General features: G+C 40.5%; 1 protein-coding gene across 2 annotated transcripts in view; it reads right to left on the minus strand.

Moving 5' to 3' along the window:
* The window catches only part of slc45a4a (solute carrier family 45 member 4a), a 52,055-nt gene that overhangs the window by 35,164 nt on the left and 2,461 nt on the right, over positions 1 to 14,430 (minus strand). The window contains exon 1 of one of the 2 annotated variants that reach the window (XM_006787927.3): positions 1,804 to 1,948. The exons of the other annotated variant lie outside the window; for it this stretch is intronic. The gene's annotated coding sequence lies outside the window, so the exon portion shown is untranslated. Of the gene's footprint in view, positions 1 to 1,803; positions 1,949 to 14,430 lie in introns of those variants that run through there. 2 annotated transcript variants of the gene reach the window in all.

Consider the following 14,430-nt stretch of genomic DNA (forward strand, 5'->3'; position numbering starts at 1 on the left):
CAGGCCTTTAGGGGCTACAGCCAACCACTAAATTCAGCTCTTAATTTACTGCTTAATAAAAAACTATTGAGAATTTCCTAAAACAATTTTTCTGCTAATCATTTAATATATTAATAATAATTTAAAAGGGGTGGAAAGTACTGGTTACAAACTATATTTCAATTAATAATGTTTTCTTGGTGATTGCAGCAGCCTTTACAAGTTAAGAAAAGGAAGGGTATTCTTTTCAAATGAGCTACAGTCACTGACAGCACTGACACTAAAAGTATCAGCAGCAGGATTATAGCAGTGACACACAATATGTCAAATGTAAGCACAAAAGTAGCCTAGATTGTAGTTTCCAGTGATTTTTAGGCAAAAATGTGACATAACTGCATAACTGCTTCAGTTTATTAATAACTAAAGTCACTAAACCTGCACAGTAAGTGAGTGCAACTAGCAAGTTCTCTAGAAATGGTCATTAGTTTACTTTTGTCTAAATCACCAGCTGTAAGAGCTTTGTGTTTTTAGCTTGGGTGGTGACGTTTGTTCCCACCTTTTGCTGGAACAATGTATTAAGCTTTGTTGAAGGGTCATTGAAGCAGCTCTCTGATGTGCAGCTCTTGCACTCAGACATGTCTGGGCCTGTCTCGTTGTGCACTCTAGGCGTGGAGTCTATATGACTGGTATGGGCATGTGACAGTCAAGTTAAAAAAATTGCACTGGTATTATATAGCACTGCCTTAAATTTAAGGTCACGCAGCTTCGATTAGCAGATGCTTTACCCGAAAGTATACAGCTAGAGTTTCTGTAACAGTCAAGATTTTAGTGAATAGCTTTAGTGAAATCTGACGGCAGCGCTGATGCATACAGTCATACTACCACACAATGATTGAATAAATAGTACCTAATGCTCGCTGCCAATTTCAAGCTTTACATCTCTTCAATTTGATTTCAGTATTATAATGACATTTATATAATGACATTTCTCTGCCTGGAAGTAAACCTATAAAGAAATGCATAAAACTAACTGAATGTGAGACGTGCTTCATTTTTGTGATACTCAAAAATAACTCAAGTGACTGGGAGAGGACACCTGCTGAGCACAAACGGCTGAATTAACCAAAGAAATGCTAAACAGCGTGAGTTGTCAGGGTGAAAACTGCCATGAAACAGGAGCTGAATCAATTTGAATAATTTGGTAAACACAAGAAGCTTTTAATCCATCTCTTCTGACAGTGAAATCCCGAGTCTTAATAGCAAACCATCACCAACACCATGGTCCAAGTCTCTTCTTCAGATCCTTTTTAGGCCTAAATTAATTTTGTGTAGGTTGCAAATATGAGGATGGGTGCCTTTAAGGACAGTAGCTTGCAATCTCCTGCTCAGGCAGCACTATTCATCCTGCATTTGTAGTCCTCAAACACACACACACAGACAGCAATGCATGGTTTCTAATCATCAGTCCACACACATGCGGCACCAGCTTATATAGAACTGAAACTCAGCTTTCCAGGGAGCAACCGAGTGAAATGCAAGGAAAGACTCACTCACAGACTGAAACACAACTAAGACAAATGCTTGCAATGAACCTTTAAAAATCCTACTGAAGAAGATGAGAGGAAAATAAGAGCAGGAGGGAAGCAAAGGAGATGCCTGTGAAGTTCAAGGTCAGACAAATTAAGAGTCTGCCATGTCCCATGTCTCACAGAGCAACACACACACACACACACAGGATTTCTGACTCTTCAGTGCACACACTAAACACGCATAACCCGAGTCTATTTTAGTGGGTGTTTATTCTTGCTCCATAGACCAGATTACCTGTGACACAAACGTGAAATCAGAGCGAGCGCTGTCTTTCTCACTTCATCCACCTTCTCCGTTCCCCTGCTCCTCTTTCTTTTTCAGTGCTGACTCATGACTCGCGTCTGCAGAGCAAGTTGACTTTGCAGACATGAAAACCATGCAAGTCTTATCAGTTATGCAAAGCCGAGAACATCTAATTTGGGCGCAGGGGTGGAGCTGGAAAGCAAGCGGCAACAACAACAGTTGGAGCCAGCGGCTTCCCATAGCACACAACCCCAAACAAACAAATCCCGATTTTTTTTTCCGTTGTTTTAACTGCTGTAAAGAGAAAATTGAGCTTACGTATATGTGATTGTTGGTTTCTTTTTGTTTCAAAGGCGCAGTACTTAATTTCTTCCACAGCTCAGTGTTAGGTTTAAAACCAGTTTTAAACATTGTTCTCATGGAAAGCGCAACCAGCCTTGAATTTTTTTAATAAGGAGCTGGCACGGTAAAAAACAACTACTTAGTACTCTGCAAGAACTGAAAACAACTAGATTCCAAATACTGTAAAATATGTTCAACTTTTGAGCCAGCAACAAATATTTATTTTAATCTAGTCGGTCTTATTGTATTTCCAAATCACAAATTTAAGGATGATTGTACTCTGGCGATGGTGGGCTACCTGAAGCTGTATAATGTACAGTAGATATTTAACTTTACAGAAGCTGGGACACGAGCCAGGCGTAGCCTCAACAGCAAGCTAACCTTTAGTTAATGGTGGAGGCTACTCTGCTCAAAGGCAGCAGTCCTGCTATGATCCACAGTCCACATCATCACATATGTGTGTTAGCACAACGAACCTCTTTACAATCTCACCGTTTGTCTACAACAGTGTTGGTTGCCACCATGGATGCTGACAGAATAAGATATGATAAAGCATGAAACCTATAATCCACACTTCATTTACTTTAATTTCAGACTGCTGTAGTAAAATGAGTACACATTGTTTGATTTCTTTGATTACAGTACAACATATTGCTTCTGCCGCTCAGTCTGTTTGTCCCTCACATTCACCAACACCTTTGAAAGTTGAGTGCAAACAACAATCTTGACTCGTAACCAAGACGTAACCACAGGTGTGAGATCAGGAAATATTTTCAAGGTATTCTTGGATAGTCAAAATAATTGATAACCTGTTTTCATATGAAGTTCAAGTTATCAAGTTATCCTTTTTTTATACATAACTTTAAATATTAGAAAGGTTTTACTGTTAATCAGACGCATTATGTGAGGGATAGGCGTTGAATTTCGGGATGTTATGATATATATTTTTCATAATTTTTCTGACAGACCAATTGAATTAATTCTTATTAATTATGTGTGTTCTTTTCTCAAATCATCACTGTTTCACATATGTAAACATAAGTTGTGTTGCTGCAGAGCAGTGAAGCACGTGTGCACTCTGTAAACGATGCCACGCTGACCTATATAGAGGTACATATAGATTACAAGGACGCCAGGATCAAATTCACATTCTGCAGGGGCTGCAGATGCTTTTGTGCATTGAGTAAATAAAAATAAAGAGGCAGGTATTTTATTACTCCAAGATCAGTAGCCTAATATTGTTCATTATTATGATTAAGGATTTGTGATCCAAAGAAAGGTAAAAAGGGCAGGGAATTGTGTAATCTAATTTCACAGACTGCTGTCAGTGTCATGACCCTTGTTGTACTCCTTCCTGTCTCCTTTCTTCTGTGTCTCTTGTTTTCCTGTCCTATTATCTCTCTGTGTGTCACTTGTAGTTGTAGCACCATTCACATTTCCTGCAGTCAATTCGATCAGCATCTAAAACCGGTGGCTCATCAGCTCATCACCAGCCATACATCTACTCGACTCTCCAGTCGCTATCTGACAGACATCACAGGAGAGACACCATTATCACGTTTATTGTGTTTGTGAGTGAGTTAAACTAATTTAATTTCATTGTGCTTAGATTTCACCCCCACCTCTCCGCCTGCTATCAAGCTTCAGCTCCTCAAGCTCACCGGCAGCAGCTCCTTTCTCCCTGCCTGCCCACTCTAGCTGTCTGCCAAGCCAGCTCACCCGGTCTCTGCCATCAGTCTGCCTGTACACTGTGCCAGCCACGCTTCACCTCTCTTCATCACAGCCTGCCTGTTTAATCTCCAAAAAAAAAAAAAACCTTACATCTACAGCCCTTACACCTTGACTACATTTGGTATAAAGTCTCCCTCTGAGTCACGGTCAACTTGTGTCCATGTGGTGTGAATGCTTTTGAGTCCAGAAATTTTAACTGTAGCTAGTCAGCTAGCCATGTTGACAAGTTCTGTTTGTTGGCACTGGTCTGAGATTCAGTTGTGATTTATAGCAAACACACTGTGGACGAGTGGACGGCTGGCAACTTCGCTCTTTCTTTGTTTTCTTTTGTTTTGTTACAGTTAGCACTTGGAAGCTTTTATTGCACTTCTTCTTAGAGCAATCTAGCAAGATGTAGTCAACTGGGTTACCATTATCTTCACTTCACCTCTGTTCTGCACATCAGTAAAACAGAGAGCAGAGGAGAGGAAACAGAATAGCCACTCTCACACTGAGGTGACATTAAAGAAGAGGACAGCATATCAAAAATGCAGATTTTTGTTTAAAATGAATTTTAAGCTAATTTTAAATACTGCTTAATGCTAAAGTCACCCAAGAGAATCAAAATTATTGTTGCAATCATGTGCCATGACCCTTTAATCTTCTTGTTTTTGAAGGTGGGGACCATGTCGTCAACCACTTGCAGTCATACTGCAACCAGCCTGCAACTGAATCTGGTGAACTTGCAATTTTTTGTATTATACTGCAATTAACTGTAATAAATCTACATAAAACTGCAAACGTGTTTGGGATTCCACATAATTTGAAAGAAATTCCTCCACAAATGTTATGCAGTTTATGCAGGACAAAGATTCGACTGCAAAATGACAGAGATACTCAGCAACCTTCCTTTTATATAGTAATATAACCTGAATAAAGCTATTGGGAAACCAGTTGATTTGCGGTCTCTAATATAAAGAGAAGGTTGAGCTCACAGACTGACTCAGATTGCCAACAAAATGCAATCAAGCTGTCTATATTTATAAATGTGACCGCAATTATTTGCAAACCTTCACCAAAGTGACAAAGAGTGACTGGACCGCAACTGTTTGGAGACAGGTTTCCTCCAACCAGGTGACCTGTGCACTTGCCTTGTGATAGGAAACGGTCACACAGAGGTTGAGGGTGTTGCACTCTCACTCTATGGGATACCAGTTTGTCACCGCAGATACATGAAAGCGGTCAGTAAATGCAAAAAAATTGGATTGGATTGGATTGGATTTTTTACAAATCGCAGGGAGGTTGTTTTCCTATTTGTACTCTACTGTGACTGAGTTTAAAAAAAAAACAACTGATTCACAGTCTCTTACTCACACTGAGGATCACAGCTTATCGCTTATTAAATACTGATACTGGTTGTGTACTCAGTATTGGCCAATATCCAAAGCTGAGACATGTGTATCATCAGCAGGAGTCATGGATATTTTAGTATATTTATATAATTAACTTTTAATTTTTTTCTGTACTAAATATCTTAGATATTCATAATACCACACATAGTTATTATGACTGCTATGTAAACTAGGAAATTCTCAGGGCCTTTAACTGGGTAAGAGAGTTGGCTCAAGTCAAATGTTTCCAACACTGAAAAAAGTCTCAGAAGAAAAAAACCTTTGTCGGTTGGCACAGTATGTGGCTTTAAAAATGTGTGCGCGTCTGCGTTTGCGTGCACTTGTGTGCGAGAGTGATAAAATGAAATAGAAATATGTCGCTGGCAGATGTTTAGTGTTCTGTTTCTCCCTGAGTTATCTTCTGTTGTTGTCTACATTTCAGTTATCTACACCCTAAAAGTGGCATGTAAACACGCAGGATGCTGCGCAAACCTTTGCATGTGCAAAAAGACTTGAACAGCCTTTTTCTGTAGATGATTTTCCCATGAAAAACAACCACTGACCAGTTTTTGGGGAGCAGATGGCAGGGATAAGAGAGCAAGAGAAACAGAGCGAGGTTGGGAGGTAGACGGAAGCTGGCTGTTAGTGTTATGGTGCAGCAGTGCTGCAGTGCAGGGAGTACAGGGGGGGCACATGTGTATCAACGTGCTGTAGTCTCAATGACAAATCTCCTACTCATTACACAGCGCTTAGATCACTATACCGGCTGGCATGAATATGACATAATATAAGTGCTGTTCACTTACATGCACTCTAACACACACGCATATTAAAACACTTAGAAGAGCCTCCCACCGACTTGGTTTTATCCATGTGATGTCCTAGCAGCTCTAAATTAATCCCCAGTCCCAGCCTCACCTGAAACTCCCAGCTGCCTTCTCTCAAAATAGACGCCAAAGGTCTCTGCTTGCTGAAATGACGAGACACCACAAAAACTGTTTCACTGCGAGTTCAGCCAAGGTTAACCTTCTAGTCACTGTCAACCTTCTAGTGACGTCAGAAAAGTCTCCCCACCACAAAACAAAATGGACTAAATCAGGGAATTTGAAAACGAGACACCACACATTGCTTTCTTGCCTAAAACTTCAGTTCCTTTTGTGTGTTATTATATGATGTCTGCGCATATTATGCATCTGAGTAGCTCAAACAACTAGAATAAAATTATTCCACCCACTTGCATGAGGCAGGAGGCGTGTTAATTTGGTGTGGGAAATGATATATTAGATCTATTTACATAACTCTGGCAAAACTAATATACTAACATTAACCCAAATTCACTTGAGAGCATAATTAGGAGCAGCTGAGTCTGAGAGACGATTAATCTGAGCCTCTTTGTTTTCAGTCAGAGAGCAGAACTACAGACGTGTCAACAAACCTGCGTCACAACAACCACACAGCTCGCAGTGACATCTAAATAAAAATTTAATTTGCCCAATTCAATTAATTATAAAAGAGTTACACTGGTTATATCTGGTTTTATGGGCTGAAAATTTTCAATCATTTCTTTATATTTTGTTTCCAAGGAGCCAGACTGTCTTGTCATTTAGTCTTTAAAGTCTTTCAAGTTGTCTTAGTCAATAGTAGTCAATAGCTGTTCAGGCTCTCTGAGGCTCTTTTGATGTTTTTGCTAGGACACTGACTGCTCTTCCATCCATTTTCAGCTAGGTAACCTTGGGTTAGACGTAGAGTTCATGGTTTCAATAAACTGCTGCACCATTTCTAATTTTCCTATCAAAATACATAGGAATGAGCTCAAGGCTCATTTGTGAGTACTTCAAGGCCTTTGCACACTACTGCATGTTGTGGCTACAACACAGCTAACAATTTAGCAGTAATCTCATTATTCCCATTATTCCAACAGATTAGCCACAACAAACAGAGAAAACAGACGTACAGAGAGGTACACAGATAACGATGGCTTAGCTGAACAGACATCAACAAGTTCTTTCATCAGTGGCTGTTGTGTTCTTGTCCTTTTGACGAGCAAACCAGGTCGCTCACGTCACAACACATGCAAGGTCTCCTCTGGTGGTGCTGCCTTGACTCAACAGTGGCCCTGTTTTTACACCCAGTCACAGCATCAACACTGCATGCTAAATATTATGAGTAGTAGTAAATTTATTGGATCCTGAAGAAGCATCCATACATGTTGAGTGTGGCATCTGTATGAATTAGCACGACTGGTGCGTCATCTGGTGACGACAAGGACACCGCGCCTGTGTCGCTGAACTGCCAGTATCTCTGAGTAAATATCTGAGCGACAATGGGCTCAACAAGTGCATATTTATATAAGAAATTACACATTGATTTGTATTCATTTCTAATTAGGGTCTGTGTCAAAGCTAGGATTGTGTCACAGGACTGGAATATTTCACATAGGTTCATTATTTAAGCTCACACTTATTTTAGATTGAACTTTGGAGAAAGGATCGTGATCATCTTTGTAGAATTAAAGAAGAAATACAGGCAACGTTAGCGTTAGCAAATAAAACAGGAGAGGAAAGGAGAGATGAGACCTTGACTGTATGTTGTGTCAGCTTGCTTAGCAGCCTGTAATAGCCTGGTCATCTTAATGTTTATTTTTAGCCCTCTTAGCTAACAGGCTGGCTAGTTAGCACTCTGTCTGGCCCACCATACGAACTGCAGCCAATTCAAACACAACACAGCTAGCAAGCTTACCTTACACTTCCAAAATCAAAATAAACGACATCGCTGGCCTTAAGTTTTCCAGGTTTGAGGCTAAAGTAAAGACAGCAAGCTAGACTTGTGCTAAAATGTTACATAGCCCCTCTTCAGCTTTTTAAGAACACCACTCTATTTCACATTTGTAATAAATTATTATTATATGGTTAAACAGGCTGAACACCGAGGCCACGCACGTGCTTGGACACTGTTGTTTTAATCTGCAAGGCCTGGTGATCTGAGCCTGTCTAGACACTGGATGTCAGCGTTGTGTCTACAGTGTGGTTAATTTCTAATCATTATTAGGATAATCTGCTGACCCAGAAATTAACAGGCCAACAAATGACCATCAAAGGCCTCTGATGTTAAAGCGGCCCTGCACATCTGAATAGGTGAAGCTGGTTACGGTGAGGTTTTGACAAGCTGCTGACAGCAGGTCTGACCTACTTCTGCCCCAGAGTCAGAGTACTCGTGTGTCACCCAGACCCGATACATACCCACACACACACACCACTGTAGCTCAACCACCTCAAACCCTGCACACTACAGTACCCCCCACTATCCAACATTGTATTACTGCAACCCCCACATGCATGGCCCAAAGGTGCTGCCCAAGGGGGCTGCCCCCTTTTAAAGAGACCGTGTGCATGTATATGTTTTGGAGTGTGCATCTTCCCACAAACACCCCCGCTGAGGTTTCTAACCACAAGGGAGCTGCAAGCCAGACAAGGCAGAAAAACCCCCCACCAAAAAAGAGACCGAGGAGGTGATATCAATCTACTTTCTCTATCTCTCGTTAGTGCGTTTCTTCTTTCCGGCCTCCAGTGTGGCCAAGCACTGCCTGTCTCAGTACACTTTTGCCTCTCACTGACATTTGAATAAAAACATAACCCTAAAGCTGCCTCTGAGTGAGTTCAAACCTCAGTAAGAACGCACACACCACCCCTAAGCTCACCACATGAGGCTGCTGAAAGCAGTTAAACACTGGTGTGTTTGTTTTTGTCTTGTAACCAACATTATTGTTTCACATCAGCACGTATGGCAGCAAGTCAGAAGAATGACAAGTGCCTGCCCTGACCTGTTCAGGACTGCACTAAACGTTCTGACGCCGCCCACACTTCTGATGGAATATCACACACACACACACACACACACACATGCTTAAAGCTGATAAAGGCAAATGAATATGAACAACGCTCAACTGCTGCAACACACAACTTTACAGTAGTTGTTAACAGACAAGTTGATCGTGATTATGCAAAAATATAAATATAATTAAACCTAATGAAACATACTACTAGAGCAGTAACGTTGTAAAAACTTGTTAGTGAGAATTTATCCAGTGTGGTACTGCTTTCTTATTTCTGGGGGAAAAAACAAATAAACAAAGCAAATATAGGTCAATGGAATAAGTCAAGGTAGGTTTTGTTTTCTTGCTCTGCTTCTCTGCTCATATGTTGTTGTTCTGTCTCACTAAACCTGCTAGCCTTAACATTCGGCAATGAAATGTGACACCAGCAAAAAACTATGTTGTGTTTACTTTAGAAAGCATAGAATAGTTACCAGTGCTGGGAGTTTACGCCATCAAACAAAGAGAGGTGCTGTATAAATAACGAATGAAAGGGAAATGACAAGAATAAAAGATTTTGTACGACTTTTATCGCCTTGACGCAGTCAATATTTGTAAACTAATCCCAAGCATGCTAGTATGCAGTGTTTTTATAGCATGCAGTGTTTTTATAGCACTGCCGTGGAGATGATTCACAATTTAACAATTATATTACGGTCATGCTTTCATGTGATCTGCGTGATACTTTAAGAAAGAGAGCGAGACTCCTGCGATGTGGCAGCAAACCAAAGGCTGTCTCAGGTGTGATTACCCTTTTTTCAAACTTGATGCAGCTAACACTCTCTCCAACATTTGTAAGTCAAAGCACGCCATGGCAACACAAACATATCTGGTTAAATACACAATATGTCTAAAATCAGGCGACTTTACTATATTTGATAGCCTGAAAGCCAAAGTCGCAGAAGGACCCGGAGCTAACACTAGCGAAACTGTTGCCCATGGATATGAACGTATACCGTAATGACTGTAGTAATGTATGTATGTCTATTTCCTCCTAGACACATCAATCAATCCTGATTAAACTTACTCCATAAACTGCCTAGGGTACCAGGATTATCAGCATCTATATAGCTTCTGTGTAGCAGCTGAGCTCAAAACAAACAGCAACGTCGTTGTTTATGAACAGACATTTTTGACATCCGACTATATATACGGTGATATAATAAAGATAAGCAGAATAACAAGATAAATGAACAGACATGTCTGTGTATTAATACATGAGCAAAGTAAAAAAGGCCTCAGGCCTGGCAAAAACCACCGGCAGGGCAGGTTTTTGCTAGTCAGTTAAACCATAAAAGTGAATTTGTGAATGACAATTTTCCATTTTAAAATGAGTCTGGGTGTGCAATGGATCGTCTAACTTTTTGCCTCCTTTTTTATTTCGGCACACTGATGTAAAAAATAAGTAAATAAATAAGTGATTGAGTGAGTGTGCTTCAAATGGCAGATTTAAATTGTTTCATTATGCAAACTGTATTCAAAAGGACCAACCACCTGCCATCCTACACTGACAGCCTCGTGCTCATGACAACAACAAACTACATCATGCTGCAACCAATCTGTGGTGAATTACAAATGATTTGGGATCTAATGCGTCTAACAGCAACAGCATCCAAACCTGAGATCATTAGCAGCAAATGAGAAAGGATGCAAAGGTCTGCTATATTATATTGTTGTTTCCAGTATTTCTTTTTCATCTGCAGCACTGACAACATAATGCTCTGATCAAACTTAGTGACTCACAGTCAAAAAAAGGCAAATAGCTTTCAAATTAGAACATTTTCACAAACATCTTTATAGACACGGATATCAAATGACGAAGTGCAAGTACGCAGACTTGATTAAACCATCTGGACCGTTTCATCCACATGTGCTAAAATACTACGAGGGATGATGTTTGATCAGAGCACCGCACTTTTAGTTAAACCCGTGACACTTTGTGTAATCTCTCAGGTATAAAAAGGTTTAAAAGGACCCCAGATTGAACACTCTTTCTTCTTGTGTTGCAGGAAAATTAGCTCAAAAGTGCCCAAGTGTTTGCGTGCAACCATTAGTTTGAGTGCAGTATTACTAACAGCGTTAATGACATTACTGGCACGCAGCCAGTTATCCTCTCTCCTCACCGACCCAGGATACCCGACCGGTCTGTATGAATATTCAGTGACCCTATGAGCACCTTTTAAAAGTGAAAGCTATTCACTGGGTCCTTCTTAAATATGAACATCTGTAGATTTTGAATTTTGAACATGATATTAAAGAATCTGAAATACAGTGGCAGATATATCAATTATTCCTATCTGGTTATTTTCTCTGTAATTAGGATTTTATTTTACATCAAGTGACACATCTAAGAGTTTTTATAAGCTGCAAAAGAGGGGAGGGAGAAGAGAAGAAGAGGACACCTGCTGCTACTGTGACTCAAATGCAGATGTAGAGTTTGTGCGTTTCAATTCTGTTGCATTAAATTTGGTAGAGTTGCAGTTGTACGTTTTCAGGAATGGCTCATTTTACTCTTTTTGGTCTTTAGAGTTTACCAGATGTTACTGACTGAACCTGAGGCTGTTTCCTTCAAGAGGAAAAGTTAAAAAAAAAAAAAAAAAAAAAAGCTAAGGGATTGAGAGTGTAACAGTTGTGCTGCCTTCTCTTAGTCCCAGATGGCAATTATCCTGGTTTGATAAAACATACTCCAAGAGTTAACTGCAAATGCTGGTGAGGACGAGGTGTGTGCTTCATCCACGAAGCTCTAAAGGCAGCCAAGATTTACAACCCAAAAGAAGTCCGATGTGCTGCCAGTCATTCCTGGCATCCACTCAGCTTTTTGCTAATTTAATTGGAAAGTTGAGCCTCTTTTAGCTCTCAGACATTTTCTACCCAGGATGAGTCAGTAAAGATGAGGACGGAGATTAGAAAAAAGCAACACAAAGATAAGAGACAAATGACTTTAGAAAGACTTTGGACAGGGAAACTTTAAATACGCCTTCAGCGCAGATTTTTCATTGAAGAACAGAGCTCACTGACGCGGTGTTAACGTTAACCCTGGGCAGCTGAGCCTGAAAAGCTCTCAATGTGGTGAAGCCAAGTATGTTCAGACTTTAGCCTGCCCCTGAGGAAAACAAAAATCTGATCTTTCCCATAACTTTCTGTACTTTCTGCAGTTAAACCTAAAAATTGGCTACTAAATTTCACCAGCTTCATCACTTAAAGGCTTAAAATAATCTGAATAAGAATCCAGCCAAGATAATCCAAATCTCCAGGATTTGGTTCATGTGGTGCTGGTTTTGCAGATCTGGATGCTTTTAAACCACATTTGGTGTCTGCCAGGTTTTCGACCGGTCTCTCCTGCTTTGTGGTCACATGACCATATGAACATCTTGTATGGACCACCTTATTAGTGGCTGTGACTCTGGAGGTAGCAAGTTGATCAGACGGTCAGCGGTCTACTCCCTGCCTCCCCTAGTTTGCACTCGTGCAGTGTGTGTGAATGTTAGGTAAAGCTCTTAGGCACAGAAAAAGGTGCTTGTGTGATTGCATAAATGAGAGTTGTAGTTAGACGTATGCGTAGGTTCACAGTCATCCAGATCGTGGTGCTCTCGAGTTCCTGAAAAAGAAGCCGAAAGGACTTCTTTAAGTTTATGAAGACATTTCAACTCTAATCCCGGATGCTTTTTTTGATGACCACGATGACGGCCGAAACACCTTGATCAAACATTAAACTTGCCGAGGCTTTAACCTCGTCTGCTTTTGTATGAACAACAAGGAAACTTGTAAAGCATCACCTCACACCTAACTTTCCCATGACTCTACTTAATGAGTTCAAAGCGCCACAAGCAGGTTGTGGAACTGGAACGTCTGCTCGAGTTTAAGACAAGTCAAAATAAATACAAAAAAAGACTGAAGACGCAAATGACAGAGTGAAGAGAAAAGAAACGAGTCTAAAAAAAGAAAAAAATGCATACAAGACAGAGTAGAGGAGGAGCAAGCAAAGTGGAAAGTGCAGAAGACACAAAGTCCTTAGAAGACGTTTTGTACTACTGGCAATATCTTCCCACACACACAGGTGCAGAGTGTACCTGTGTTTCCTCCAACTCAAAACCGGGGCTAAATACAGTATTGACTTTGATAACAGTCCTCCAAGTTTAGAAAATCAACCAGCCATGCATTGCAGATACTCTCCACACACAAAAACGTGCCGGGCTGCAGATTCCCCTCAACACACATCTGTGAGGTCACCAGCAAATCAAACCATTATATCTTCTTCATTACAGGGGCCCACCTGAACTCTGAAAAAAACATAGTTCACTGAGGATAAAGTGACTCTAAACAATGCAGTGGCATTTATACATGCACGGCATCTTAGAAAGACTTGTTATGGACGAGAGGGGAGCGAGGTTGTTGATGGCTCGGATGCAAGCGAGATGATGAACAAATACACATAAACACACGCATTTGCCCTGTGATCGTAAGTGGAAAAACATATTAGCTCTCTCCTTTCTTTCCCCCGCTCCCCTCTCATGTTTGTGTATGAAAACCTCTCACCAGTAGGAAATGGGTTATCTACACACAGGATCAGGACTCGGGATAGTGAGCCAGATCTGCTGTTTGTGTGTGAGTGTGAGTGAAATGCAAGGAGGATGAGTGAGATTCAGGCAGCCAGTATTACTTCAAACTAAATCAGCTGGTGGTTTTGAAGCAAAAAGAAGAGCTGCAGTTCATTTATACTTATTTTTAAACCACTAGGTCACTGACACGACTGTTGCAGAAATAATTTCATTGCTTTAAAATGATGCATGACAGCACCGTAAACCCCTGTCTGTACTCAGTAATCAAACACCTTTGGAACACACTCCTTTGCTTTTAAAGAAGGGTTGTAGGCTGTTCCTTGTCTTCTCCCTGAGCCATTCAATCTGTTTCGATCTGTGCAGCTAGATATTTCGCACATACAGAAAACACAGGTATCCATTCTTTAATTCAACCTCATAAAAAACATACTTACTTAAATGTCATCCTATTTCTATTTAATGCTATGCAGATTTAGCCCTTCCAAATCATTTCAGCCCTTAATTCAGTTGTAGCTCTGTCTGTTTTCCTTAAAGATTTTGTTTTGATATGTTGGTTTTATGGGAAACTGAGAGTTCAGGTTGAGCTGCGATCTCTCTGAAGGAGGAGAGCTTCTTGTTTTCTGCTCACATCAGAACTCGTGCTATGAAAACTAGTAAAACAACAGATCTGGAGTCACAGTGAGGGTGCGTTTAACCTTTCGACATCAGCCTCGGGACATCAGTTTGAAAAACAACACACACAGGT

Source organism: Neolamprologus brichardi, chromosome 22 (assembly GCF_056152115.1).
Source record: "Neolamprologus brichardi isolate AB-2024 chromosome 22, ASM5615211v1, whole genome shotgun sequence".
In the NCBI taxonomy this organism is placed as follows: domain Eukaryota; kingdom Metazoa; phylum Chordata; class Actinopteri; order Cichliformes; family Cichlidae; genus Neolamprologus; species Neolamprologus brichardi.